The following is a 26,942-nucleotide window of genomic DNA, read 5'->3' on the forward strand; positions in this document are numbered from 1 at the left end:
TACTTTGCCCACCCCAGTCCAACACCGGCATCTTGACATTTAGAATTTAGAACAGTACAGCACAGAACAGGCCCTTCGGCCCTCAATGTTGTGCCGAGCAATGATCACCCTACTCAAACTCACATATCCACCATATACCCGTAACCCAACAACTCCCCCTTAACCTTACTTTTTAGGACACTACGGGCAATTTAGCATGGCCAATCCACCTAACCCGCACATCTTTGTACTGTGGGAGGAAACCGGAGCACCCGGAGGAAACCCACGCACACACGGGGAGGGCGTGCAGACTCCGCACAGACAGTGACCAAGCCGGGAACCGAACCTGGGACCCTGGAGCTGTGAAGCATTGATGCTAACCACTATGCTACCGTGCTGCCCCCAAATCAGTCTTAGTGGAAAAAAAGCTATGCTACGGAGTAATGGTTAAGAAAACGGATGCTGAAAACTTGAAACTAGAGAAATAAAGAGAAGTTTCAAAGAAGTCTGGAGTTAGTGGAATGGAGGAAACTGTTCAGTGAAGTCGCAGAGTTGAAAAGACATTGGATTATGAGAGGCCGCAAAGATACCTACAGTAGTGTTAAGGTTTGTGGGAAATTATTAAGTTTGGGCAACATTATTTGAAATAATTGTGGAAATCGGTGGCTGGACCTCAAAGATTGAGTAAAAGCCTTTAAGACAAAGGAAACTTGAAGGGAGAGGTGTAAAACCTGGATGTGAAAACCTTGATGGAAACAGTGGACGAAAGCATAGTTTAAAAGAAGATTTGAAAGTATGACTTTTGAAAGTGGAATTTGGATTCACCAGTGTTGAATCCGGAGTTCATTGAGGCAAGGTGGCTCACGGTATAAGAACTAAGGGGGGAGTAAAGATAATTGGATAATAGTCCAACTTTTTAAAGTTTAATAAATATTTTTTTCTTGGTGTTAACACAAATTAGCAGTCCTGTGACTCTGTTACTCCATGTTTTATACAAAACGAGTAGAGGTTATCGTCTTTTGAGCCAAGGTTCCATTCTGGGACCCTTGTATTCAGTTATAACACCAGTGAGATCGTAACAAAATAAAACAGAATAAATTAGAAGAGGTAGTGGTATTGTTGCTGGATTAGTAAGACAGAGACCCAGGGCAAAAATTGTCAGTTTTTGAAATTTAAACTCAATAAAAATCTAGAAATAAACATCTAATGATCACGAAACCATTGTCGATTGTCGTAAAAGCCCACCTGGATTTTCACTAATGTCCTTTAGGGAAGGAAATCTGCCATCCTGGTCTGGCCTACATGTGACTCCAGATCCATGGAAATGTGGTTGACTGTCAAGTCTTCTGAAATGGAGGCGGTTAGGGATGGGCAATAAATGTTAGCCCAGCCAGCGATGCTCAAATCCCATAAATGAAAAAAAGTAATTCTCAAAACAAATTGCAACAAAAAAATAATTTGATGAGGTCCAACAATATGTCACTTCCTCGGCCATGCAGATTCAGACTTGAGTGGAACGATTTTATTAGTAGAACAGTGGAAAATTTAAAGATTATCTCTCTGCACAAACTCCCAATGCCTCAACAACATTTATATTTGGCGTTAGAGTCTGCCCTCTGCTCTACACCACATCCAGCTCCATCTGTGCACCTCTTCCAAGCATAACTTTGCATTTCGTTTTCTCCCTACTATCAGTTAAGCTGTTTCTTTTTTTAGAGCTCCAACCTCAAAACCACTTGCCCACTCTAAGCCTCAAACCTGGTCTCTAACCTTAAACTTGAGCCAGGTTTTCCTCTTTCGAGCTTGTCCTCACCAGTGTGTGCAGTCCTAGCTGCCCCTTGGCCTGAACGTTGCCGTGGGGAGAATCCATATTAAATGTATGTTCATTTTGCACCCTTGTTTGATGTATTTAAATGTACATAAAAACTGCATCTTATTTGATACTGTATCCATAAATGTGCCCCTTGCCTGTGTAATTAGAGAAACAAAGCCATGTGCATTACCTACCTCAGTTACAAGCAAAAACTGTACCCCATATCCATCCAAGTTATGCAACTTTGACATTACCAGTGTGACATACTGAAAGATTGTCTGTGCCCTCATTCATTCTGATGACATAAATAGATAAATCTGCACTTCCCCCTCGTCTGTTCAATGAATGTAACCATCAACTACCCAGTTGCCCTTTACCTGCAATGTCAAATAAATGTCTCTGCTCTTACCTGTCCTATTACCTTATGTCCCATCAACTACCCTAGTTACTTAAATACTTGTGCCACTCACTTGTCCAGTCACATAAGTAAATTTGTTCCATGAACAAATTTCTGTTTGAGGGATACATGCGACAGATCAAGCACATGCTTTGTTTTCTGTAGCTTGCTCTTTCTGTGATAGGTCACTAGCCTGAAGCCAGAAGCTGTACCTGCAGGGCACCACTCCGCACCAACATGGATGAACAGGGGACTCTCCTCTCTTGCCACCTGCCATAAACACGGTGGAAGAATTTGAAGATTGAAGGTGTGCTGCAGACATCTTTCTTGGCCATCCTAGAGTAAGACTCGAACCCAGAGCTTGGCTCGGAGGCGGGGATGCTGCCCACTGGGCCACAAAACCCCCTGACCTATTTCCTTGTATCTGAATATTTTGACTGACTATTTAAATGACCAGTAAGTGATCTTTTTTTTTTAAACATACCCCCACTAGCAGGTTCCTGGAGTTACTTGACACACATCGTACCAGCCTCCCCGGACAGGTGCCGGAATGTGGCGACTAGGGGCTTTTCACAGTAACTTAATTGAAGCCTACTCGTGACAATAAGCGATTTTCATTTTCATTTCATTTCATCTTCCACAGGGCCCAGCTACTGTAAAAACGAAAGGACTATGGAAGGCCTGAGCTGATTTCACACCATATCGTGCTGAGAATTCTGTTTGTGCAACGGTTGAAACCTTGGAAACTGTAGCATATGTCAGAGCAAACCGTTCAGATTTGTTATTCAGCTTCCATTTGAAAAAGAGTGAGCCTTCCCATTTTGCCCCATGAAGCAATATAGGCTGAAGTTGGGAAAGTAGGGCGTTAATCACAAGAAGAATTTTAGTGTTGTAAACCTTATTAGTATGTCGGCACACTGTATATATTATGAATTGTTTATTCTGACATTACCTTTTGAGTGGATAGTACCTACGTACTTGCTGAACCTGCATTTTATTCCTTTTTTGTCTCTTTTTCTTGTTGTAGTGTTTCCAACTTAATAGTTTAAAGTATAATAACTCAAGCATTTTGTGCAACTTTTTAGCTCTTCATTTGTTCTGAGGCACAAATCCATATTTCAATTGAGCTGTGTAATGAGCAAGAAAATTGCCTCCATGGACAGAAGCCAAATATTGAAGCCAGGATCTTCAGTAGTAATGATCGAGACGTGGCGAGAGTGAACTCCACCATCCACTTCAAACAGTGATGGCTTTTTTGTCCTTATTCACTTGACCACCATGCAGTTGAGCAACTGTGCAGTGTTAAGAATAAAATGCTGATTAATACTTTTTGACGGTTCAGGCAATTCTTCTAGTTGCTTGAATTGAAATGGGATGACATGCTCGGACCCTGTAAACATTTGGGAAGTTAGTTTTAAAAAACAAAGTTATAGCATGAGGCAGCTTGTAATTAGAACATAGAACAGTACAGCACAGAACAGGCCCTTCGGCCCTCGATGTTGTGCCGAGCAATGATCACCCTACTTAAACCCACGTAACCCGTATACCCGTAACCCAACAAATTACACTACGGGCAATTTAGCATGGCCAATCCACCTAACCCGCACATCTTTGGACTGTGGGAGGAAACCGGAGCACCCGGAGGAAACCCACGCACACACGGGGAGGACGTGCAGACTCTACACAGACAGTGACCCAGCCGGGAATCGAACCTGGGACCCTGGAGCTGTGAAGCATTGATGCTAACCACCATGCTACCGTGAGGCATGCTGCAGGAATTGCTGCAGGAATTGTAACTTGATAAAGGCAAATGTTTTATTTTGAAGTCATACTTACAGAATCATATCTTTCAGCCAATCACCAGACCCTTTCATTAAAGAAGGTCGCACATTTGATCCTGGGAATCCTCAACATTAACACCGGACCCCATGAAGTCTCATGGTATCATGTCAAACATGGACAAGGAAGCCTCCTGTTGATTACTACTATATAGGGACTGGTTTAGCACAGTGGGCTAAGACAGTGCTGCCAACCCCAATCTGACAGGTGTGTCCTTCAGGACTTAGACAGCTTGGTCAGTGCTGCCACCAGTGACTCTTGGTGATGAACATTGAAATCCGTGCCCTTGTTATGCTTCTTCCAAGTGATGCTCAACTTCGAGAAGTACTGATTCATCAGCTGAGCTAGAGTGATAGGTAATAATTGCTTCTCGTCACAAGTAGGCTTCAATTAAGTTACGGTGAAAAGCCCCTAGTCGCCACATTCCGGCTCCTGACAGCTGGCTTGTAATGCAGAACAAGTCTAGCAGCGCGGGTTCAATTCCTGTTCCAGCCTCCCCGAACAGGAGCCGGAATGTGGCGACTAGGGGCTTTTCACCGTAACTTAATTGAAGCCTACTTGTGACAAGAAGCAATTATTACCTATCACTCTAGCTCAGCTGATGAATCAGTACTTCTCGAAGTTGAGCATCACTTGGAAGAAGCATAACAAGGGCACGGATTTCAATGTTCATCACCAAGAGTCACTGGTGGCAGCACTGACCAAGCTGTCTAAGTCCTGAAGGACACACCTGTCAGATTGGGGTTGGCAGCAGGTGGTGAGACTACCAGTGTAAGGAAAAAAACATCTCAACCTTGTCTCGCGAATTCACTTTTGGAGATGCATCTGTCGATGAAAATATTGGTAGGTGTGACCATCGCACAGTCCATTTAGAGACAAAGTCCAGGGTTCATAATGAGGACCTTTTGTTTGGGTTATGTGGCTCTACTACTATGCCAAATGGGACAGACGCAGATGAGATTTAGCAGCCTCAAGTTGGGCATCAATGAAACCTAGTGGATTATCAGCAGCAGCAGAATTGTATTCCACCACAATCTGTATCCTCGCAGTGCATATTCTACGCTCCGTTACCATCAAGCCAGTGGATCAACTCTGAAGAGTACAGAAGAGCATGTCAGTTGCAGCATCAAAACATGAGATATATTCTTAGTGAAGCTGAAGCACAGGGAGACATGCATGCTACACAGTGGAAACACCAAGCCACAGACAGAGCTAAGTGATCCCACAACAAGTGGATCAAATCAAAATTCTACAGTCTTGTCACGTGAATAGCGCACCACTAACAGGGTATGAGGCTCCACAAACAATCCCATCCTCAATGATGGTGAAATACAACATGACTGCAAAAAGCAAGGCTGAAGGCTGCATGGATAAACAAAGACAATTGAACATCTGATATTTCGTTTCTAAATGTTACAATGTGAACTTTACCAAAATGAGGAACAAGTTATATGGCCTTTCATTTCCGACTTGCTGATTAGGATCCCTATCTCTTCTACAATCCTACTCTGGTGTCATGTTTCTGGCAGTCATAAGGGTTGATTACAGGCACATTGTTATTCTTTGCCGTTATTACACTTTTAGCATTTGTTTTCCCTGAAATACACAGGCAAAAATTTGCTTTGGAGCAAATGAGTTGAGATTGTTTAACATTTATCCTGATCTGAGTGCTACAGAAATGCTGGCAACAGTGATATGTCCCTGCCCTTCTCAGAGTATACAGATAAGCTAATATGCATCATGCCAATATAATTTATTGCCAGGCAACCATAGGCTTTTCTGTATAGTAGAAAAGATCTTGTTGGATTAGTGTGTGGGATGTTGTCACAGGATTAAATTGTCATCAAGTCCTGGGGCCGGGAAAGTATGGAAACAGAATTTTAAGGAATTATTAGGTTGTCGGGTGAATGACAGTAAAAGCCTTTGGATTTGGTGATGACAATCTACTGTGGAAGAGGAGAAGCTTTCATTCAACAAGAGATGTCATTTTGATTTGCAAATTTATCATTCTGTTATCAAAGTTCATAAATCTAAATTAAATATAGCAGTGATATAAACTGATAATCAAATAAACCCTATTCTTATGTCAAGAGATACTAACATGAGTAGTTTGTGTCAATTAGAAATAATTTCAATATTTTGTCCAGTTCAATCTCTGGAGCACGATTTTGTTCATTCAGTTTTTCACATGAGCATTCATTGAAGCTACAATTTTCTGTGACAAGGTTGAGCTGGAGGTAAAACAAGAATGAAATAAAGCAGTTATTTTGATTTATTTTAGTTTTTGGTCAGCTGGTATCTGACCTGTGCAGAAACTTTTTCCCAAGCTCAAGTCTCCATGCCAGACCCATGCAAGACTACTGAGCAATCCATGTGAGTAGATTTTCCGCTCAGCTGATGCGGAGTGCATGTCATTTCATTGTAGGGGTCTCATTACCTGGGCACAAGAGCATTGAGCAGGAGTTGGCAAGGATCAGCACTTAGAGACCCCAATTATGGAATCTAAGCAGCTAAAACCATTCAGCTTACCAGTGTAAAGCACGAGGTGGTGGTATAGTGGGATTGTCACAGGACTAGTTAACCAGAGACCCAGAGTAATGCTCTGGGGACTCAGGTTCAAATCCTGCCACTGCAGATGGTGAAATTTGAATTCAATAAAAATCTGGAATTAAAAGTCTAATGATGACCATGAAACCATTGTCGATTGTTGTAAAAACCCACCTGGGTCACTAATATCCTTTCTGGATCAAAATCTGCCGTCCTTACCTGGCCTGGCTTCCATGTGACTCCAGACTGACAGCAATGTGGTTGACTCTTCAATGTCCTCTGGGATGTAGCAATAAATGCTGGCCCAACCAGTGAGGCCCACATCCCATGAACAAAGAAAAAAAAATATAAGAAAGACACTTATCATTTCCCTGTTGTGTTTATTATAGTAAGAAGTCATACAACACCAGGTTAAAGTCCAACAGGTTTGTTTCCAATCACTAGCTTTTGGAGCGCAACTCCTTCCTCAGGTGAGTCACCTGATCAAAGAGCTGCGCTCCGAAAGCTAGTGATTGGAAACAAAGCTGTTGAGCTTTTCCCTGGTGTTGTAAGACTTCTTACTGTGCCCACCCCAGTCCAATGCCGGCATCTCCACATCGTGTTTATTATAAAAGAGAGTAATGGAAATCATTATATAAGATTATCAAAATAGAAATTCTGGACACTGCACATTAGAGGTGCAGAATTATTCTCTTTTTTTAAAACCCAATTTGCAATACATTCAGTTGATTTTCCTCTAACGTTTGTCATGAGTTGACAGTGTCGACAACGATAGCCATACAGCACAGAAAATGCCATTTGGTCCATCACATCTGTGCCAGTCAAAGATCATCACCTAACTATTCTGATCCCATTTTCCAGCACTTGACCCATAGCCTTGTATGCTTTGTATGCCTTGCAAATGCAGATCTAAATACTTCTTAAATATTATAAGGGTCTCTGCCTCCACCATCCTTTCAGGCAGCGAGTTCCAAACTCCCACCATCCTCTGGGTAAAAAATATTTTTTCTCACATCCCCTCTAAACCTCCTGCCCCTTGCCTTATTTATAAGCCCTGTGTCATTGATCTCTCAACTAAGGTGAAAATCATCTTCCTTTCTACTCTATGCCCCTCAAAATTTTATACATCTCAATCATGTTTCCCCCCTCTGCTCCAAGGAAAACTATTCTCTCACATCCATCAAGGAGCCTTAGCAAAACTGAAGTCGGAAATAAGGGTTAAAACCCTCTCCTAGTTGGAATGATACCTGGCACAAAGGAATATGGTTGTGGTGATTAGATGTCAATCGTCTCGGCTCCAGGACATCACTGCAGGTGTTTCTCAGGGTAGTGTACTATGCCCAACCATCTTTAACTGCTTCATCAGTGACCTTTTTTCCATCAAAATGGGATGTTCATTGATGACTGCACAATGTTCAGCACTATTCACGACTCTTCAGATACTGAAGCTGTCTGTGTCCAAATGCAATAAGACCTGGACGATATCCAGGCTTGGGCTGACATGTGGCAAATGACATTTGAGCCACACATATGCCAAGTGATGACCATCTCCAATAAGAGAGAATCTAACCATCACCCCATGACATTAAATGGTATTACCATCACTGAATCCCACACTATCAATACCCTGGTAGTTACCATTGACCAGAGACTGAACTAGCCATAATAATATTGTGGCTACAAAAGAAGATCAGAAGCTAGGGATCCTGTTGCGAGTAACTCATCTCCTGACTCTCCAAATCCTGTCCACCACCTACAAAGTACAAATCCGGTGTGTGATGGAATGCACTCCATTTTCCTGGTTGAGTGCAGCTCCAATAACGCTCAAGAAGCTCGATACATCCAGAACAAAGCAGCCCGTTTGATAGGTACCCCTGCATTCACTCCCTCCAGCACTGACAAACAGTATCTACAAGATGCACTGCAGGAACACCAGGCTCCTTCGGCAGCCAGACCCACCACCGCAACGCCAAGAAGGACAAGGGCAGCAGACACTTGGGAACACCAGCACCTGGGAATTCCCCTCCAGCCTGCTCATCATCCTGATTTGGAAATATATTGCTGTTCTTTCACTGTCGCTGGGTCAAAATCCTGGAACTCCCTCCCTAAAAGCACTGTGGGTGTACCTCCACCTCGCGGACTGCTGTGGTTCAAGAAGGTAGCACACCACCACCCTCCAGCGCAATGAGAGATGGGCCATAAATGCTGTGACGCCCACGTCCTGTAAGTGAATAAGTAAAATAAAAATTTAAATACTGAATTCCGCTTCTCAAACTGCCATGGCATGGTGGCAATTTACTGCATGAATATTTGGGTTTCTCGCATTACTAGTTTATTAACATAACCACTTGTGTGTCGAGGATACATCCAGTGGTTGGAATGGAACTTGTTCATAAGGAAACTGAAGGTACCTAGGAATGCTACTTGACCAGCATATAATGTGTCCAAGCAGTGTGAGATGGCAAGAAATAAATAATCTAGAACGTAAGCGAGAGTAAGTAACTAATGAAACAAGTTTGAAACTAATCCAAATGTATCTTCCTGCACTACCCTTATATCCTTAATTTCCTTAGAACCCCAGAATCCACAATCTTTCATCTGGAATTTATTCAATACCTGAGCATCCACAGTGCTTTGGATAGTGAGTTATATTGCAAATCCCCTCATGCTGCCCACTATTCTGAATTTTATATGCAGTTCGGGTCTCCATTACATAGGCAAAATCTAAATTTTGGTGAAGGGTAATCATGGTATAAAGAAAAGGCGCATGACAAACTAGGGTGCATTGAAATGTCTTGGTATTGTTCTTCTTTAGATTGACAAGAAACTTGGTGGAATCAAGAAATGGTTCAGATATGCTAGGCTAGCAGAACAAGATGGGCTTGGGCTTGGAAAGGTGAAATTAGAGCAAATGTAATGTATTTTGTGGTAACTTGAGACCACAAAGCAGGCTGTTTAAAAGAAGAAACTTCTTTATACAGGGTGAGCACCCCTTATTCGAAATGCTTGGGGCTGAGAGTGTCTCGGATTCTGTAATTTTTTGAATGAAATCAAAAATGAAAATCGCTTATTGTCACGAGTAGGCTTCAATGAAGTTACTGTGAAAAGCCCCTAGTCGCCACATTCCGGCACCTGTCCGGGGAGGCTGGTACGGGAATTTTTGAATACATTTTTGAATACCTGTATAGGTGTGAAATGTTGCTTAGCTAGCGGATCTCAGGTGAACACCGTGTTTTTTTTTTCATGAGAAATATAATAATCTTTATTAGTGTCACAAGTAGGATTACATCACACTGCAATGAAGTTACAGTGAGAGTCTCCTAATCGCCACACTCCGGCGCCTTTTTGGGTACACTGAGGGAGAATTCAGAATGTCCAATTCACCTAACAAGCACATCTTCAGGACTTGTGGGAGGAAATTGGAGCATCTGGAAGAAACGCATGTAGACCCAGGCAGACCGCACAGACAGTGACCCAAGCCGGGAATAGAACCCGGGTCCCTGGCACGGTAGCACAGTGCTACCGACTGTGCTGCCGTGCCGCCCATGATTTCGGCACTTACATAAAAGGCGATTAACAGGAGGAACTGGTTGTACCAAGAAGAGTGCTTGAAGACAGCTCTTGAGATTATGTCAATAGCTCCAGAATATGGAAACCAAATGGACCATTTTTAATTAGACCTAGTAGCGCAACCTTGTAGAACTCTATCCCAGTTACAATTGACATCACCAGCACTCCCAGAATCATGGTACATTGATAACTGGTAAGTAAGATCAAGGTTGCCATCTTTCATTTAAATGAAAGTCTTCTGATGTCGAAAATTTAACAAGTAATCTGGAGGATTAGTTTAGTACTGGAATGTTGAAACATTTCTGGCAGTATTACTAAACAGTTAATTATTTCTGGAAGTAACTGCTCTAATTCCAAATTCCTGCTCACATTCTCAATTATGTCCCTTAATTTCAAGCCATTTTAATAACTACAGTATATGTATCTCTAAAAGGGCAGTTATGAATCATCACAGTGCTGCTACCTATTGGAAGCAGCCAAGGTACTTACAGAGCTCAACAGCTTGGAACACCTCATTGCGCAGTCATCTGCATACCTGTTACAGCTTTCAGAATCTATTGAGCACTGGATTCCAGCACACGGGCAATTCTACACCTTCTGTAGCACCAAAAAAATAATTCTGATTAGAAAAGATGACTTAGAGGAAATTGTAACATGATTGCATTTTAGCGCAAGTCTCAAACACACCTAAAGCATAATACCTCTTTGTGCTATTGTAACAAAAGACACTTATGAAGGAAGATGCTGAAGAACAGGATCTGTTTTGCAAAGTCTGTAATTTTCTTTTTCATTCCAAAGGGCGGCAAGGGGCCGCAGTGGATTAGCCCTGCTTCCTCACGATGTTGAGAACCCGCTTTGATCCCGGCCCCGGGTCACTGTCCGTGTGGAGTTTGCACATTCTCCCCGTGTCTGCGTGGGTCTCACCCCCACAACCCAAAGATGTGTAGGGTAGGTAGATTAGCCACGCTAAATTGCCCCTTAATTTGATTTTTTAAAAGAAAATCCATGTTAAGGGCAGCACGGTAGCATTGTGGATACCATAATTGCTTCACAGCTCCAGGGTCCCAGGTTCGATTCCGGCTTGGGTGACTGTCTGTGTGGAGTCTGCGCATCCTCCCCGTGTCTGCGTGGGTTTCCTCCGGGTGCTCCGGTTTCCTCCCACAGTCCAAAGATGTGCAGGTTAGGTGGATTGGCCATGATAAATTGCCCTTAGTGTCCAAAATTGCCCTTAGTGTTGGGTGGGGTTACTGGGTTATATGGATAGGGTGGAGGCGTTGACCTCGGGTAGGGTGCTCCTTCCAAGAGCCTGTGCACTCCTTCTGCACTGTAAATTCTATAATTCTTTGAGGTCCTTTCAAGCACACATTAGAAATATTTGCAGTTGGGTCGGCTCCTTTAACCACTGTACTCCAGAAACAGTCATTTTCAAACTCAGGATCGTGACCCCTGGGTGAGTTGCAGGCAGGGTCAGGAAGGTAGCGGAGTGATCGGGCGCGGCGTTCCCAATCATGGAAAGAAGTGCCTGAAGGCCGTGACAGGCTTTCAAGAATGCCGGCTGTCCCGTGCATGTGTGCCCCCTCAGCCGGGTGTAGCAGTGTGCTGGCCCGGAGCCTAGTGGGGTAGACCACCTCCTCAGTACTTGAACGTGCTGTTCCAGGAGTAGAATCTTTTTTAAAAATCGATTAGTCTTCCTGCCAGAAGCGGCGGCAGAGAGCAGGTGATGCGCCCGGTACACTGACATCACGTGCTCTGGGCGTGAAATTACTGAGGAGAGCTTTCTGCGTTTTGTAGCTACCAGCAAGCAAGCAGCAGGACTGCATGAAGAACTGAAGAGGGATCTTTTTGGACTAAGAAAGAGAGGGCCAGAGATGCAAACAGGCCAGGATCTCGCAACTGAATTTGCTGGAGAGAGCTTCTGAGGAGAGTTCACGGCAGGAAAAAGCAGTGTAATGATGAACAACCCATAGAGAAATGTAACATTGAATGACAAAGCAAGTGAGATTGTGCGGACCACGCAGGCTCATCTGTTCCGTTAACGTTAAGTGAAAATGGTGGGCCGCGAAGGTCGGCCGGCGTGGGCCGCGAAGGTCGGCCCGCGTGAGCCGCGAAGGTCGGCCGGCGTGGGCCGCGAAGGTCAGCCCGCGTGAGCCGCGAAGGTCGGCCCACATGGGCCGTGCAGGTCGGCCCCCGTGGGGCGCTCAGGTCGGCCCCCGTGGGGCGAGATGGTAGGCCCGCGTGGGTCGCCATGATCGGCCAGTTGGTAAAAATGTTTGCAATTAGGTGTTGTAGGGGAAATTAAGCTTCTGTTTAGTGCACCGGAAAAACAGTTTGAAAAACACTGCTCTAGAATGCTGTTACATTGACACTTTGAGCTGCTTGCTGAATTCCATTTCTGTCTGGACTATCTTGAATTGCCATATATTCTGGGTGCTGTAGTTTATATGGCTTTGGGAAAATGCCAGAATCCTTGTTTATTAATTATTGTTTGTCTTGGATTTAATTCAAGCTCATTTTATTTGGGCTACGCTTGTCCTCTTTCATGCCAGAGACAAGATCCCAAGAGTTTGAAAATGCAACATGCCAAGTTTGTTTTAAGAGTGTGTGAAGGACAAATGTTGTAGAGTGCAGCATCTGGACTACCTTTGGCCTACTTTCCAACTTGAATCTTCTGTCCTCTCGTGAGGCATGGTTAAAGTTTAATTGTTTTAAGAATTTAAAAAAAGGCAAGTGAACAATCAAAGTACCACATACGTCAAGCCCTTTATGTTACCTTGATGTGGGAGCCCATTCGACAAGAATCTGAGACCAATGCAAATATAGTCTGTAAGAATCCTGTTATAATTTTCAGAAATAGGGATACAGAGTTAAAAGAAGTTAATACTAATACTAGTTAAAAGAAATAAAAACCACTGCAAACACTGATCCTTTTGTGAAAGCACGATCTTGGTAGATCTTGCATTGATTCCAAAGGTTTTGAAATGAAACCTCTTCAATAATTTTGAAGCAATTTTGAGAAGAAATGGTTAGACGTTGAAGAGAAATAGCTCTTCAATATGGCTGAAAGAATAGTCATGCTGCATCCGTGGAAAATGTGAACACTGTACATACTCTGATTTCTGGGTGGCTTAGTGGTCCGGTAATTAGCACTGTTGCCTCAAAGCTCCAGGGACCCGGGTTCAATTCCGGCCTCGGGTGACTGTGTGTGGAGCTTGCACTTCTGCTTCTGTTTCCTCCGAGTGATCAGGTTTCCTCCCACAGTCCAAAGTTACGCAGGTTAGCTGGATTGTCAAAATGTTTAGGTGGAGTTAAGGGGATAGAATGTGGAGGGGTGGGCTTAAGTAGGGTGCTCTTTCCTAGGGCTATGACAGACTCGATGGGCCGAATGGCCTCCTTCTGTAATGTAAGTTCTATGATTCACAATCCAATTTCAATGTCTCAGCTCTAGGCTAAACTATTAAACAAGGCAAGTAAAAATTTAAATGAAGGCATTTGGAATCAAAATATATCCACAGAATTAGAAGAAATATTGAAACTGAGAATATTGCTCGAGCTCCCATAAGGCGCAATTTAAATTTACCATAAATTCATGTATATTTGTGTGAGTCCTTGGTAGTTTTCTGCCAACAAGGGGAAAGCTCTATAGAGTTAGTAAGGGACCAGATTTCATTATTAGCCTAATGGTGAATGAATATTTATCTAGTCATCTCCCTCCAAAACAGGTATATCGTTTTGGATACTGTTGGGGGAGATGACTCATCGGGGAAGGCAGTAGTAGCCAGGCTCATGGCACCGTGGCTGGCCCTGCTGCACAGAAGGGCGGGAAAAAGACTGGCAGGGCTATAGTCATAGGGGATTCAATTGTAAGGGGAGTAGACAGGCGTTTCTGTGGTCGAAAACGAGACTCCCGAATGGTATGTTGCCTCCCGGGTGCTCAGGTCAGGGATGTCTCCGATCGGCTGCAGGACATACTGAAGGGGGAGGGTGAACAGCCAGTTGTCGTGGTGCATATAGGCACCAACGGTATAGGTTAAAAAAAGGGATGAGGTCCTACAATCAGAATTTAGGGAGTTAGGAGATAAGTTAAAAAGTAGGACCTCAAAGGTAGTAATCTCAGGATTGCTACCAATGCCACGGGACAGTCAGAGTAGAAACTCAAGAATAGTCAGAATGAATACGTGGCTTGAGAGATGGTGCAGGAGGGAGGGGTTCAGATCTTTGGGACATTGGAACCGTTTCTGGGGGTGGTGGGACCATTACAAACCGGATGGTCTACACCTGGGCAGGACTGGAACCAATGTCCTAGGGGGTGCTTTTGCTAACACTGTTGGGGAGGTTTTAAACTAATGTGGCAGGGGGATGGGAACCAGATTAGGAAGTTAGAGGTCAGTAAAGAAGCAGCAACTAACGCCAGTAAGGTACGAGATAATAAACTCAATGTGACTAGGGGGAAGAGTAGACGGGGAAGAGTAGACAGGGAAGAGTTGATGAACGCAAAGGGACTGGTGGTCTGAGGTGCATTTGTTTTAATGTGAGAAGTGTAGCAGGTAAGGCAGATGAACTTAGGGCTTGGATCAGTACCTGGGAATTTGATGTTATTGGTATTACTGAGACTTGGTTGAGGGAAGGGCAGGACTGGCAACTGAATATCCCAGGGTATAGATGCTTCAGGAGGGATAGGGAGGGAGGTAGAAGGGGGGGAGGAGTTGCATTACTCGTCATAGATGATATCACAGCTGTGATTAAGGAGGGCACGATGGAGGATTGGAGCACTGAGGCAATATGGGTGGAGCTAAGAAATAGGAAGGGTGCAGTAACATTGTCGGGACTTTACTACAGGCCTCCCAAAAGCGAGCATGAAGTAGAGGTACAAATATGCAGACAGATTATAGAAAAATGTCGGAGCAATAGGGTGGTTGTGATGGGAGATTTTAACTTCCCCAACATTGAATGGGATTCGTGTAGTTTTGGAGGTGTAGATGGAGCAGAGTTTGTAAGGAGCATCCAGGAGAGTTTTTTTAGAGCAGTATGTAAACAGTCCAACTCGGGAAGGGGCCATACTGGACCTGGTATTGGGGAATGATCCCGGCCAGGTGGTTGATGTTTCAGTCGGTGATTACTTTGGGAATAGCGATCACAATTCCGTAAGTTTTAGAATACTCATGGACAAGGACAAGAGTGGTCCGAAAGGAAGAGTGCTAAATTGGGGAAAGGCAGAGTATAACAAAATTCGGCAGGAGCTAGGGAATGTGGATTGGGAGCAGCTGTTTAAGGGTAAATTCACATTTGAAATGTGGAAGTCTTTTAAGGAAAGGTTGATTAGAGTGCAGGACAGACATGTCCCTGTGAAAATGAGAGATAGAAATGACAAGATTAGGGAACCATGGATGACTGGTGAAATTGTGAGACTAGCTAAGATGAAAAAGGAAGCATTCGTAAGATCGATGCAACTCAAAACTGATGACGCTTTGGAGGAATATCGGGAAAGTAGGACGAATCTCAAACGCGCAATAAAGAGGGCTAAAAGGGGTCATGAAATATCTTTGGCTAACAGGGTTAAGGAAAATCCCAAAGCCTTTTATTCGTATGTAAGGAGCAAGGGGGACCTGATTGAGGTCTACAAAATTATGAGAGGTATGGACAGGGTGGATAGCAACAAGCTTTTTCCAAGAGTGGGGGTGTCAGTTACAAGGGGTCACGATTTCAAAGTGAGAGGGGGAAAGTTTAAGGGAGATGTACGTGGAAAGTTTTTTACGCAGAGGGTGGTGGGTGCCTGGAATGCTTTACCAGCGGAGGTGGTAGAGGCGGGCACGATAGCATAATTTAAGAGGCATCTAGACGGGTATATGAACGGGCGGGAACAGAGGGAAGTAGACCTTGGAAAATAGGAGACAGGTTAAGATAAAGGATCTGGATCGGCGCAGGCTGGGAGGGCCGAAGGGCCTGTTCCTGTGCTGTAATTTTCTTTGTTCTTTATTCTTTGTTCTAATAGTGATTGTAATTTATTCAAGTTCAATGTAATGTTTGAAAGGCACAAATGGCTACTGAGATTCTAGATTTAACCAAGATTAACGTCAGTGGGATGAGACAGAGACTGTCCAAAGTAACAGGACAAATTTGTTAAGTGGGTAAAATGACAATATCAGTGGTAGGTGTGATAAAATAATTTGTGATACAGACCAGTTTGTATCTCCGAGGGGAAAGAGATCTAATGAAAAAAACTCTTGGAGCACCAAAGAGGTAAGGGACAATATAAAATTAAAAGAAAGGCATACAAGAATGTAAAAAAATTCCATAATTCAAATGGAATGCTGACCTTTGTAGAATACAAGGCAATATAATCTTATGTTACACCTTTACAACGCTCTGGTTAGAATGCCCTTAAGAGTATGGTGAGCAGCTCTGGGAACCAATCTTCGGAGGGGCATATTAACCTTGGAGGGAGTGCAGCATAGATTTGCTAGAATGACATCTGGAATTCAAGATTTATGAACAGCGATAAACCTACAAACTAGGGCTGTATTCCCTGGAATTTGAAAGTTTAAGATTTGATCAAATTTCAAAAGGGGAAAAGATGGATTGGGAGATCGACCCTAATACTGCTGCTTGGGGAGTCCAGACTAAGGAGCATAGTCAGAAAAGTGGCACAGATCATTCAGAATGAAATTGGGAATCACTTCATGCAATGGGCTGGTAGAAGTTTGGACCCCTCCTGCAAATGGCATTAGATGCCAGATCAGATAATTTCAAAACTGAGATTAATTGATATTTGTTAATCAAAGATGTTAATTTTTTTGAGGCATGGATGGGTCTCTGGAGTAAGGTTGCAGATCAGCTGTAATCCAATTCAATGGCAGAGTAAGCTTGAGAGGCTAAACAACCTGCTTCTAAACTTATGTGGCATAAAATAATGTATGATGAGCATATTGGAAGCGAAATTGAAATTTAAGCAGATTCCCTGCTATGTTTATAGGAATTTGTAATGGAGATTTAATTAGGTGGAGGTCTCCTTGAATTACCATATCTGCAGTTTTCTGGCTGGGTGAGTGATATCAACTCTCATATTATGGCCAGTCTATAATTGGCTGCAAGGTCAATAAATGGCACAAGGTGAAATCACTTGATTTTCATTGCTTAACATGGATGAAGGTCATGTTGCTCTGCTCTATCCTCGGGCAGCTCAGATCAAAAATTTACAACAGGTTTTACGCTTTATCTAAAAGGAATTCAGCTTTACGTTATACCTGATTTTGATATTTATATAACTGAAAGAAAGAACGTGTATTTATATAGCATCTATCATGACCCTGGGGTGTCCCAAAGCATTTCACAACCAGTTAAATGGTTTTGAAGGGCAGCCCCGGATGCTCAACAGCCTTTTAAGCAGCTTGACACTTACTGAATTCTAACAAATTTATGTGTTTCTGGTTCTGTAAAGATTTTCTGGATAGACTTAAGTGAGAATAAAATGCTTTGGTGTACTGACTATTGACATGGTGGCATTTAGCCCCCATACTGCTTGACATAGAGTGACTTACTTTGAAATTGCAATTAGTTGTTGTAGGGGAAATTAAGCTTCTGTTTAGTGCACAGTAAGATTAAGTCATGAAATGCATCATAAAGAAACAATCAATTGTTCATCTCACAACATTGAAACTAAAATATAGAAAAATCGAATTACAGTCTAATGCACAACATTTACTAAAGCTTGACATTGGTTTTCATGTGATAGTGTCATGTTAAGGAACCAGTTCCTTTATCTATATGTAGGTACTTAAAAATACCATTGTGTGTAATTGTGTGAGAAGAGCTGGATATCATCTGCTATTTAGTGTACAAGAAAGATCGGTGATAATTGACACCCTGTTATTTTAAGTGCTTGAAGTGGACACTTCTGCACTATGTTTTCAGGGAGAAACTCTGAGCTTTCTGTCAGTTGAATCAACTGTCTCAGTTGGTGTTTTAGTTGTGACAACCCAATGTGAGGATTTCTGTCTGAATGTAGAAGAAATCTTTTTTTTTTAATTAAGGAGAGGTGATCTTGCCATGGCTTTTTTACCATTAGAGTTGACCATTCCAGCACACCTGATCTGCTTTCCATCTTCCACCTTCCCGTAAACTTGAGGTCATCTAACTCTACTGCTCTTGTCCTAACTTGCACCAAGTTCTATTCGAAGCCCCTCACTCCCATGCTTGCTGACTTAAGTTCGTTCCTGGTTAAGCATTGCCTCTCCTGTATTTTTAACCCTTCCGTGGCCTTGCCCTTCCCCTTCCCTATCTCTGTATTCTCCTCCAAAATCTCTGCACTCTTCCACTTCTAACCTCTTGCTGATCATCCTGATTTTAATCATTGCATTTTTGGTGGCTCTAGCTTCAGCTGTCAGTAAAAGAACTAGGAGCAGAAGTGGGCAATTCAGCCCCTCGAGCCTGCTCAGCCATTCAATACAATCATGGCTGATCTCATCTCAGTCCCTTTTCCTCCTTCTTGTCTGCTCCCCATGACCCGTCATCCTGCTGCTAATTAAAAATCTATCTATCGCCTCAAATGTGTTTAGTCCCACAGATTCACAACTCTTTGTGTGAAGTAATTCTTCCTCATTTCTTTTTTAAATTTGCCAATCCTTAGCGTAAAACTATGGCCTCTCGTCCTAGAATGTCCAGCAAGGGGAAGCATCAGCTCCAAGTCTACACTGACAATCTCGTGTGGCATCTTACATACCTCAATTAGATCTCCTCTCATTCTTCTGAACTCCAGTTAGCATGGGCCTAAACAGATTAATCTCCCTTCATAAAACAAGCCCTTCATCTCTGGATTTGATCTCGTGAACATTCTATGAATTGCCTCTAATTCACTTACATCTTTCCTCAAAAAAGGGGATCAAAACTGTTTGCGGTACTCCAGATGCTTCTCACCAATGCCCAATACAGTTGCAACAGCACTTCCCTACTTTTATACTCTATTCCATTAGCAATGAATACCAAAATTCCATTTGCCTTATTACCTGCTGCACCTGCATACTAACTTTCTGCGATTCATGCACAAGGATACCCAGATCCCTCTGCACTGAAGCATTTTGGAGTTTCTCCCCATTTAGATAAATTTGCCTTTTTATTTATCAGATCAAAATAGATAACTTCACACTTATCCACATTAAATGCCATCTGCCAGATTTTGGCCCATTCACCTAATCTATCCATACCCATTTGTAAATTTCTCATTATTACATTGCAACTTGCTTTCCCACTTATTTTAGTGTTGTCTGCAAACTTGGCTAAAATACATTCTATCCCTGCATCCAAGTCATTAATATAGATTAGAAATAATTGGGCCTGAGGACTGAACCCTGTGACACACCATTAGTTACAACTTGCCAAACAGAAAAATACATATTTAATCCCCACTTTCTGCTTCCTGTTGGTTAGCCAATCCCATATCCAAGCTAATGTTTACCCCCAATTCCGTGGAATCTTATCTTGCGCATTAACCTTTTGTGCAGCACTTTATCAGATGCCTTCTGTAAAGCTAGGTACATTACATCTACAGGACTCCCATTATCCAGTTTGCTTGTTACATCTCCGAAGAACTCTAGTAATATGCAGTTTACCCATTGTAAAACCATGCTGATTCTGATTGCGTTTTGATTTTCCAAATGGCCCATTACTACTTTGTTAATGGATTCCAACAGTTTCCTAACAGACGTGAAACTAACAGGACTACAGGTTCCCACTTTCTGCTTTTCGTTTTGAACAGAAATGTCACATTAGCCTCTTTCCAATCCACTGGAACTTTCCAGAATCCAGGAAATTTTGGAATATTATAACTAATGCCTCCTCTCTCACTGCTGCCTATAAGACCCGGTCTTAAATTCTAGAATTTCCTCCCTAAACCTCTCCACCTCCCTACTTCTCTTTCCTTCTGTAGGATGTCCCTTTAAAACCTACCTCTTTGCGCAAGCTATTGGTCATCTGCACTAATATTTCTTTGTGTACGTCTTGTGTCAAATTTTGTTTAATAAACCTCCTGTAAAGTACCATGGATGTTTTACTATGGTAAAGGTGCTGTATGAATACGAAGTTGTTGCATTTGGAAGGTGAAGCAGTTAGAAAAGTAGATTGACTATTACTCATTACCTAGATTGACTGTGCTCTGATGCCATTGTAAAATTTAATGTACTGTTCAAAACATTGCATCATGTCCTTCTAGCTTGTAATAAAAACTTGAAGTTTAACCTGAACTGTATAATGGATGAAATAGTCAGAATTACTGCAACATCTTTTACTTTCCTAGCTGTTTTGAATGCTTGTGTTTTTATTGTTAAAAATTCAAATGATTGTTATATTTTGGGACCGTCTCTTAAATTTAAGGTAAAATAAAGGAGGACATATGACCTGTTCTGAATTCTGCCTGACAGCACGCTTAGCTGGCTTGGTTGCTATGGGAACAAGAGGGATCTAATTCAAGAAACTTGCTAAGGAAGTACAAGATGTTAACATTGTGGACAAGGTCAGGACCATCTGTATTGATTGTGGGTCGACCATTCGCTTCCAAGTCTCAAAGGGAGGTGGTTGAAATATCAGGTTTTATAAATGGTTATACTTTGAACTGTGTATTTATTCCAAGCGAGAAAGGAATTGGGCTTTAGCGGGTAGCTAATTAGTATGTCTACCTGGATACAAGGGCTTTGTGATTCATGTTGCCATGGAGGTGAGCTTTAGAATGGAAAGAGACCATAGCAAGCCACCATAGTATTGGGTAACACTGACCATCGCATATCCAAGTAAGTCTGCAAGAATCAGAGAGAGTGAGACTAGACGATGGAGGCAGCTAGTCCTGCACCCACAGTAGAGAAAATGTTGCTCGTGTTCTTCATAAAGTGGAGGGTGAGTTGGAGCTCAAACTCAGGTCAAGGAGACTGAGTTTTTGAAGAGTTAAAAGAAGCTGTAAGATTTGCATAGGTTGGACTAAACAGAAGGAGAGACGGTCTTGACGCTCAGTGAAAATCGGTTTTGGAATTGGCGGCCTTCAGGACGCGCGACAACGCAGAATCGCCGAGCAGAAACTTATAGCCAAGTTCCGCACACATGAGTGCGGCCTCAACCGGGACCTGGGATTCATGTCGCATTGCATTCATCCCCCACCGTCTGGCCTGGGCTTGCGGAGTCCTGCCGGCTGTCCGGGCTTGAGACGGTTCGTGCCTCTTTAGCCTGGGGTTGCCCGTGTCTCTGGATCTGTGAAGACTTGATTGCCTGCGGGTGCTTGCACTCTGGGCATTGTCTGGCATCTTTGAATTTGTCTGTGTGTATGTTTCTAGAACATATCTCTTCATTCTCCTGGGGAGGGAGTAGTGCTCCGGAAGCTAGTGTTTGAGGCAGGTCTGTTGGATTTTGACCTGGTGTTGTAAGACTTCTTACTCTACTTTTCTTTGTTCTTTGAAACCAGAGCACCCGGAGAAACCCACACAGACACGGGGAGAACGTGCAGACTCCGCACAGTCATTGACCCAAGCTGGGAATCGAACATATTAATCATTAACTTATTAAATCTTATTAATTCTTCAAAGTAAATGTTCCAAATTTCCTCACATTTGCCGGTTTAAACTTCACTTGCCATTTCTCCGCCCAAGTCTTATGTCGCCCGCAAACGTACTAATCAGCCCAGCTACATTTTCCTCCAAATCATTTATACATATACCACGAACAACAAAGGTCCCAGCACTGATCCCTGCGGAACACCACTAGTCATAGCCTTCCATTCAGAAACACACCCTTCCACCGCTACCCTCTGTCTTCTATGACCGAGCCATTTCTGTATCCATCTTGCCAGCTCACCTCTGATCCCGTGTGACTTCACCTTTTGTACCAGTCTGCCATGAGAGACTTTGTCAAACTACGTGAAGTCTAGGTAAACAACATCTACTGTTCTTCATCAATTGTTTTCTCCACTTCCTCAAAAAACACAATTAAGTTAGTGAGACACAATCTCCCCTTCACAAAACCATATCACTAACAAGTCCATTGGTTTCCAAATGTGAGTCAATCCAGTCCCTAAGAATCTTTTCCAATAATTTCCCTACCTCTGACATGCTCACCAGCTTATAATTTCCTGGATCATCCCTCTACCCTTTTTCAATAAAGGAACAGCATTGACAGTTCTCCAGTCCTATGGAACCTCACCTGTAGCCAATGAGGATTCGAAGATTTCTCTCAAGGTTCCAGAAATTGCCTCCTTTGCCTCCCTCAGTATCCTGGGGTTGAGTCCCATCAGGCCCTGGGGACTTATCTATCTTGATACTTTTTAAGACGCCCATCACATCCTTCTTTTTGATATCTACATGACCCAGAATATATACACACCTTTCCCCAGACTCCACATCCACCAAGTCCTTCTCTTTGGTGAATACTGATGCAATGTACTCATTAGGTACCTCTCTCATTCTGTCTGGCTCCATGCATAGATTCACTCTTCTATCCTTGAGTGGGCCAACCCTTTTCCTGTCTATCCACCTGCTCTTTATATATGCAGAGCATGCCTTGTGATTCTCCTTAATTCTGTTTGCCAAGGACTTTTCATGACTCCTTCTGACTCCTTGTTTAAGTTCGTTCCAATTTTCCTTATATTCATCACGGGCTCCGTCTGTTTTCAACCTTTTTGATCTTACAAAAGCTTCCTTTTTCTTTTTAACTAGGCTCACAATATCCAAGATTCTCAAAACTTGCCATACTTGTCCTTCATCTTCACAGGAACAAGAATTCTAATCAACTGACATTTGAAAGACTCCCACAGGTCAGATGTTGCTTTACCCTCAAACAGCCGCCCCCAATATCAGTTCCTGCCTAATATTGTTGTAAATAGTCTTCTCCCAATTTAGCACCTCCACCAAAGGACTACTCTTATCTTTATCTAACAGTACCTTAAAACTTACGGAATTATGGTCACAGTTACTGAAACTTTGATCGCCTGGCCAGACTCATTCCCCATTACCAGGTCCAGAACGGCCCCAGGGGCTGGTTTAGCACAGGGCTAAATCGCTGGCTTTGAAAGCAGACCAAGGCAGGCCAGCAGCACGGTTCAATTCCCGTACCAGCCTCCCGAACAGGCGCTGGAATGTGGCGACTAGGGGCCTTTCACAGTAACTTTATTTGAAGCCTACTTGTGACAATATGTAATTTTCATGTCATTTCCCTAATTGGACTATTTACATATTGTTTCAAGAAAGCCTCCTGGATGCTCCTTACAAATTCTGTCCCATCCAAGCCTCTGACACTAAGTAAGTCCCAGTTAATAGAGGGGAAGAAAGAACAAAGAAAAGTACATCAGAGGAACAGGCCCTTTGGCACTCCAAGCCTGTACCGATCATGATTCCCTGACTAAAAAAACCTTCTGCCCTAACTTTCCTCCCTACTCATGCACCCATCTGAATGCCTTACCCCGCACATCACCTTTAAACTTTCTCCCTCTCACCTTGAACCTGTGCCCCATTATGATTGACACTTCCACCCTTGGAAAAGCCTCTGACTATCCACTCTGTCTATGCCTCTCATAATTTTGTAGGCCTCTATTACGCCTCCCTTTACCCTCTGTCTTTCCAGTGAAAACAATTCTAGTTTATTCAACCTCTCCTCACAGCCTCGAGACCAGGCAACATCCTGGTGAACCTTCTTTCCACTCTTTCTAAAGTTTCCACGTCCTTCTGATAATGTGGTGACCAGAACTGCACTCAATACTCCAAATGCAGCCTAACCAAGGTTTTATATTGCTGCAACATGATTTCCCAACTCCAGTACTCAATGCCCCAGCTCATGAATGCAAGCATGCCATATGTCTTTTTAATCACATTGGCCACCTGTGTTGCCACTTTTAGGGAACTGTGGACCTGCACGCCCAGATTCCTCTCTGTTAATGTTCCTAAGGTTCTGCCATTTACAGTACAATTCATACTGAGAAATTAAAATCACCCACCACAACAACCCTGTTGCTTTTAAATCTTTCCAAAATCTGTCTACATATCTGCTCCTCTATCTCCCGTTGGCTGTTGGGAGGCCGATAGTAAACCCCCAATATTGTGACTGCATCCTTCCCATTCCTGAGCTCTACTCAAATTGCCTTGTTGCATGAGCCCTTCGAGATGGTCCTCTCTCGGTACAACTGGGATATTCTTCTTAACCAATAATGCAACTCCCCTACCCTTTTTACAGATCCTGCATGAAGCATCTAAACCCTGGAATGTTTATCTGCCAATCCTGTCCCTCCCTCAACCAAGTCTCTGTAATAGCAACAACATCATAGTCCCAAGTACTAATCAAAACTCTTAAGTTCTTCTGCCTTACCTGTTAGACTTCTCGTGCTGAAACAAATGCAGGGGCAGCAAGGTAGCACAACTGATTAGCACTGTGGCTTCACAGCGTCAGGGTCCCAGGTTTGATTCCCTGCTGGGTCACTGTCTGTGCGGAGTCTGCACGTCCTCCCCGTGTCTGCATGGGTTTCCTCCGGGTGTTCCGGTTTCCTCCCACAATCCAAAGACGTGCAGGTTAGGTGGATTGGCCATGATAAATTGCCCTTAGTGACCAAAGAAAAAGTACAGGAGGGGTTATTGGGTTATGGGGATAGGGTGGAAGTGAGGGCTTAAGTGGGTCGGTGCAGACTCGATGGGCCGAATGGCCTCCTTCTGCACTGTATGTTCTATGTTACCTAGCTAGGAAAGGAGTGGGGAAGAGATTTGAACTGTTCACTTTAAACCAAAAGTGACTGTGGCTTTGGATTTTCAGCCAAGTTAAAAGTCACATAGGGGATCTTTTCTGTTGTTTAAAGTATAAGTTTCCTCCTAAGTAATAGTCAGTAAATGTTCCTTTTAATTTGTTGCAGTTTAGATCTCAAAACTTGAAATATTGTCATGTGATCCTTTCAGGTAGCCACTGGAAATCCAAATATCTTTTAAAATGTTATGGGTCTCTGCAGAGATTGTAACACAATTCTTCTGATGGAGTAAAATCTCTTAAAATTAATGTTCCGTGCATATATTTCCCGTTCAGGACTCATAGTACCTCTAATATATCTGGGAGACTACAATGAATAAGTGTTGGCACTTTCTTGTCTCCTCGCCCATTGAAAAGTTTCCATATTCAGTTACATAATGTAAAACACTTCTCTTTTCGATTTAGTAGTAATTGTGCAGCAAAGAGCATAATTCTTAAACTGAAATATTTATCGGAAGAATTTTAAAATTTATTTGTGGGATGTGGGCATTGCTGGCTAGGCCTGCAATTAGTGTCCATTCCTAATTATCCTTGAGAAGGTGGTGATGAACTGCTGCCTTGAATCACTGCAGTCCATGTGGGGTAGTTGCACCCACAGTAGTGTTAGGGAGGGAGTTCCAGGATTTTGACCCAGTGACAGTGAAGGAGCAGGGATATTCTCCAGGTTAGGATGATGAGTGGCTTGAAGGGATCTTCCAGGTGAAGGTATTCCCATGTGTCTGCTGCCCTTGACCTTTGGTCGGGGCCGTGGGTTTGGAAGGTGCTGCCTAAGAAGCCTTGGTGAGTTCCTACAGTGAGGTCCTGTTGAACAAAAAAATAATAAATCAGGATTGAGATAAATTGAGGAGTTAAAAGGCAAAATGTTTCTTGAATGTAATTAAGTACTTCTCAAATAATGCATGAAATGCAGCAGCCAACCTGTGCTCAGCCAGCTCCATAAACAACCATGTGATAAAGACTAATCCGATTTTGTATAATACGCGAGGGATAAATATTAGTCCCTAATATTTATTAGCACCAGGAACATGTCCTTTGCTCTTCTTTGCAATAGTGCCATGGGATCTTTTATGTCTATCTGAGAGGCAATTTAATGTCTCATGTGAAGAATGACAACTCTGACACTGCAATACTCCCTGCGTGCAGCACTGGAATAAGTGGCAGCAATGTTGCATAATGGTTAGCACAGTTGCTTCACAGCTCCTGGGTCCCAGGTTCGATTCATGGCTGGGTCACTGTCTGTGCGGAGTCTCCACGTTCTCCCCATGTCTGCGTGGGTTTCCTCCGGGTGCTCCCGTTTCCTCCCACGGTCCAAAGATGTGCGGGTTAGGTGGATTGGCCATGCTAAATTGCCCTTAGTGTCCAAAAATGTTAAGTGGGTTTACAGGGTTACGGGGATAGAGTAGATATGTGGGCTTGAGTAGGGTGCTCTTTGTAAGGGCCGGTGCAGACTCGATGGGCTGAATGGCCGCCTTCTGCACTGTTACTTCTATGATCTATGATAACAAATTGGATTTTTGTGCTCAAGTTCTGGAGTGGAATTTGAACCCGAGCCTTGTGATTAAGGCCCAGTGCTACCAATTGATGCACAACTGATAGAGTGCAGAAGGAGGTCAATCGACCCATCGAGTCTGCTGCACTCGCCCTCCAAAGAGCACTCTATCGAGGCTTACTTCCTTGTCTTGTCCCCGTAACCCTGCACATTGCTCATGGCCAATCCACCTAACCTGCACATCTTTGGACTGTGGGAGGAAACTGCAGCACTCTAAGGAAACCCACACAGACATGGGTAAACGCCACACGGTCACCCAAGGCTGGAATCAAACCTGGATTCTTGGTGCTGTGAGGCAGCAGTGCTAACCTCTGTGCCACCATGGTCACTTGTTACATGTGGATTTGTGATGGACCATCAATAATAGACAAAGCGAGTTATGGAACTAAATTGTGGCTTTAATACACTGAGATGTGTGCCTGCCTGCTGCTGTTCCCTCACTGGGGGCAGGACCACAGATCAGCCAACTACATACAAAGCCCGAAGTGTGGAGCCAC

The 26,942-nt window shown here is 43.2% G+C and overlaps 1 protein-coding gene across 17 annotated transcripts in view; it reads left to right on the forward strand.

The window, feature by feature from the left end:
• The window catches only part of tanc2a (tetratricopeptide repeat, ankyrin repeat and coiled-coil containing 2a), a 1,067,833-nt gene that overhangs the window by 406,243 nt on the left and 634,648 nt on the right, over positions 1-26,942 (forward strand). The gene's annotated exons all lie outside the window — the stretch shown is intronic.

This window comes from Scyliorhinus canicula, chromosome 19 (genome assembly GCF_902713615.1).
Source record: "Scyliorhinus canicula chromosome 19, sScyCan1.1, whole genome shotgun sequence".
NCBI lineage: Eukaryota > Metazoa > Chordata > Chondrichthyes > Carcharhiniformes > Scyliorhinidae > Scyliorhinus > Scyliorhinus canicula.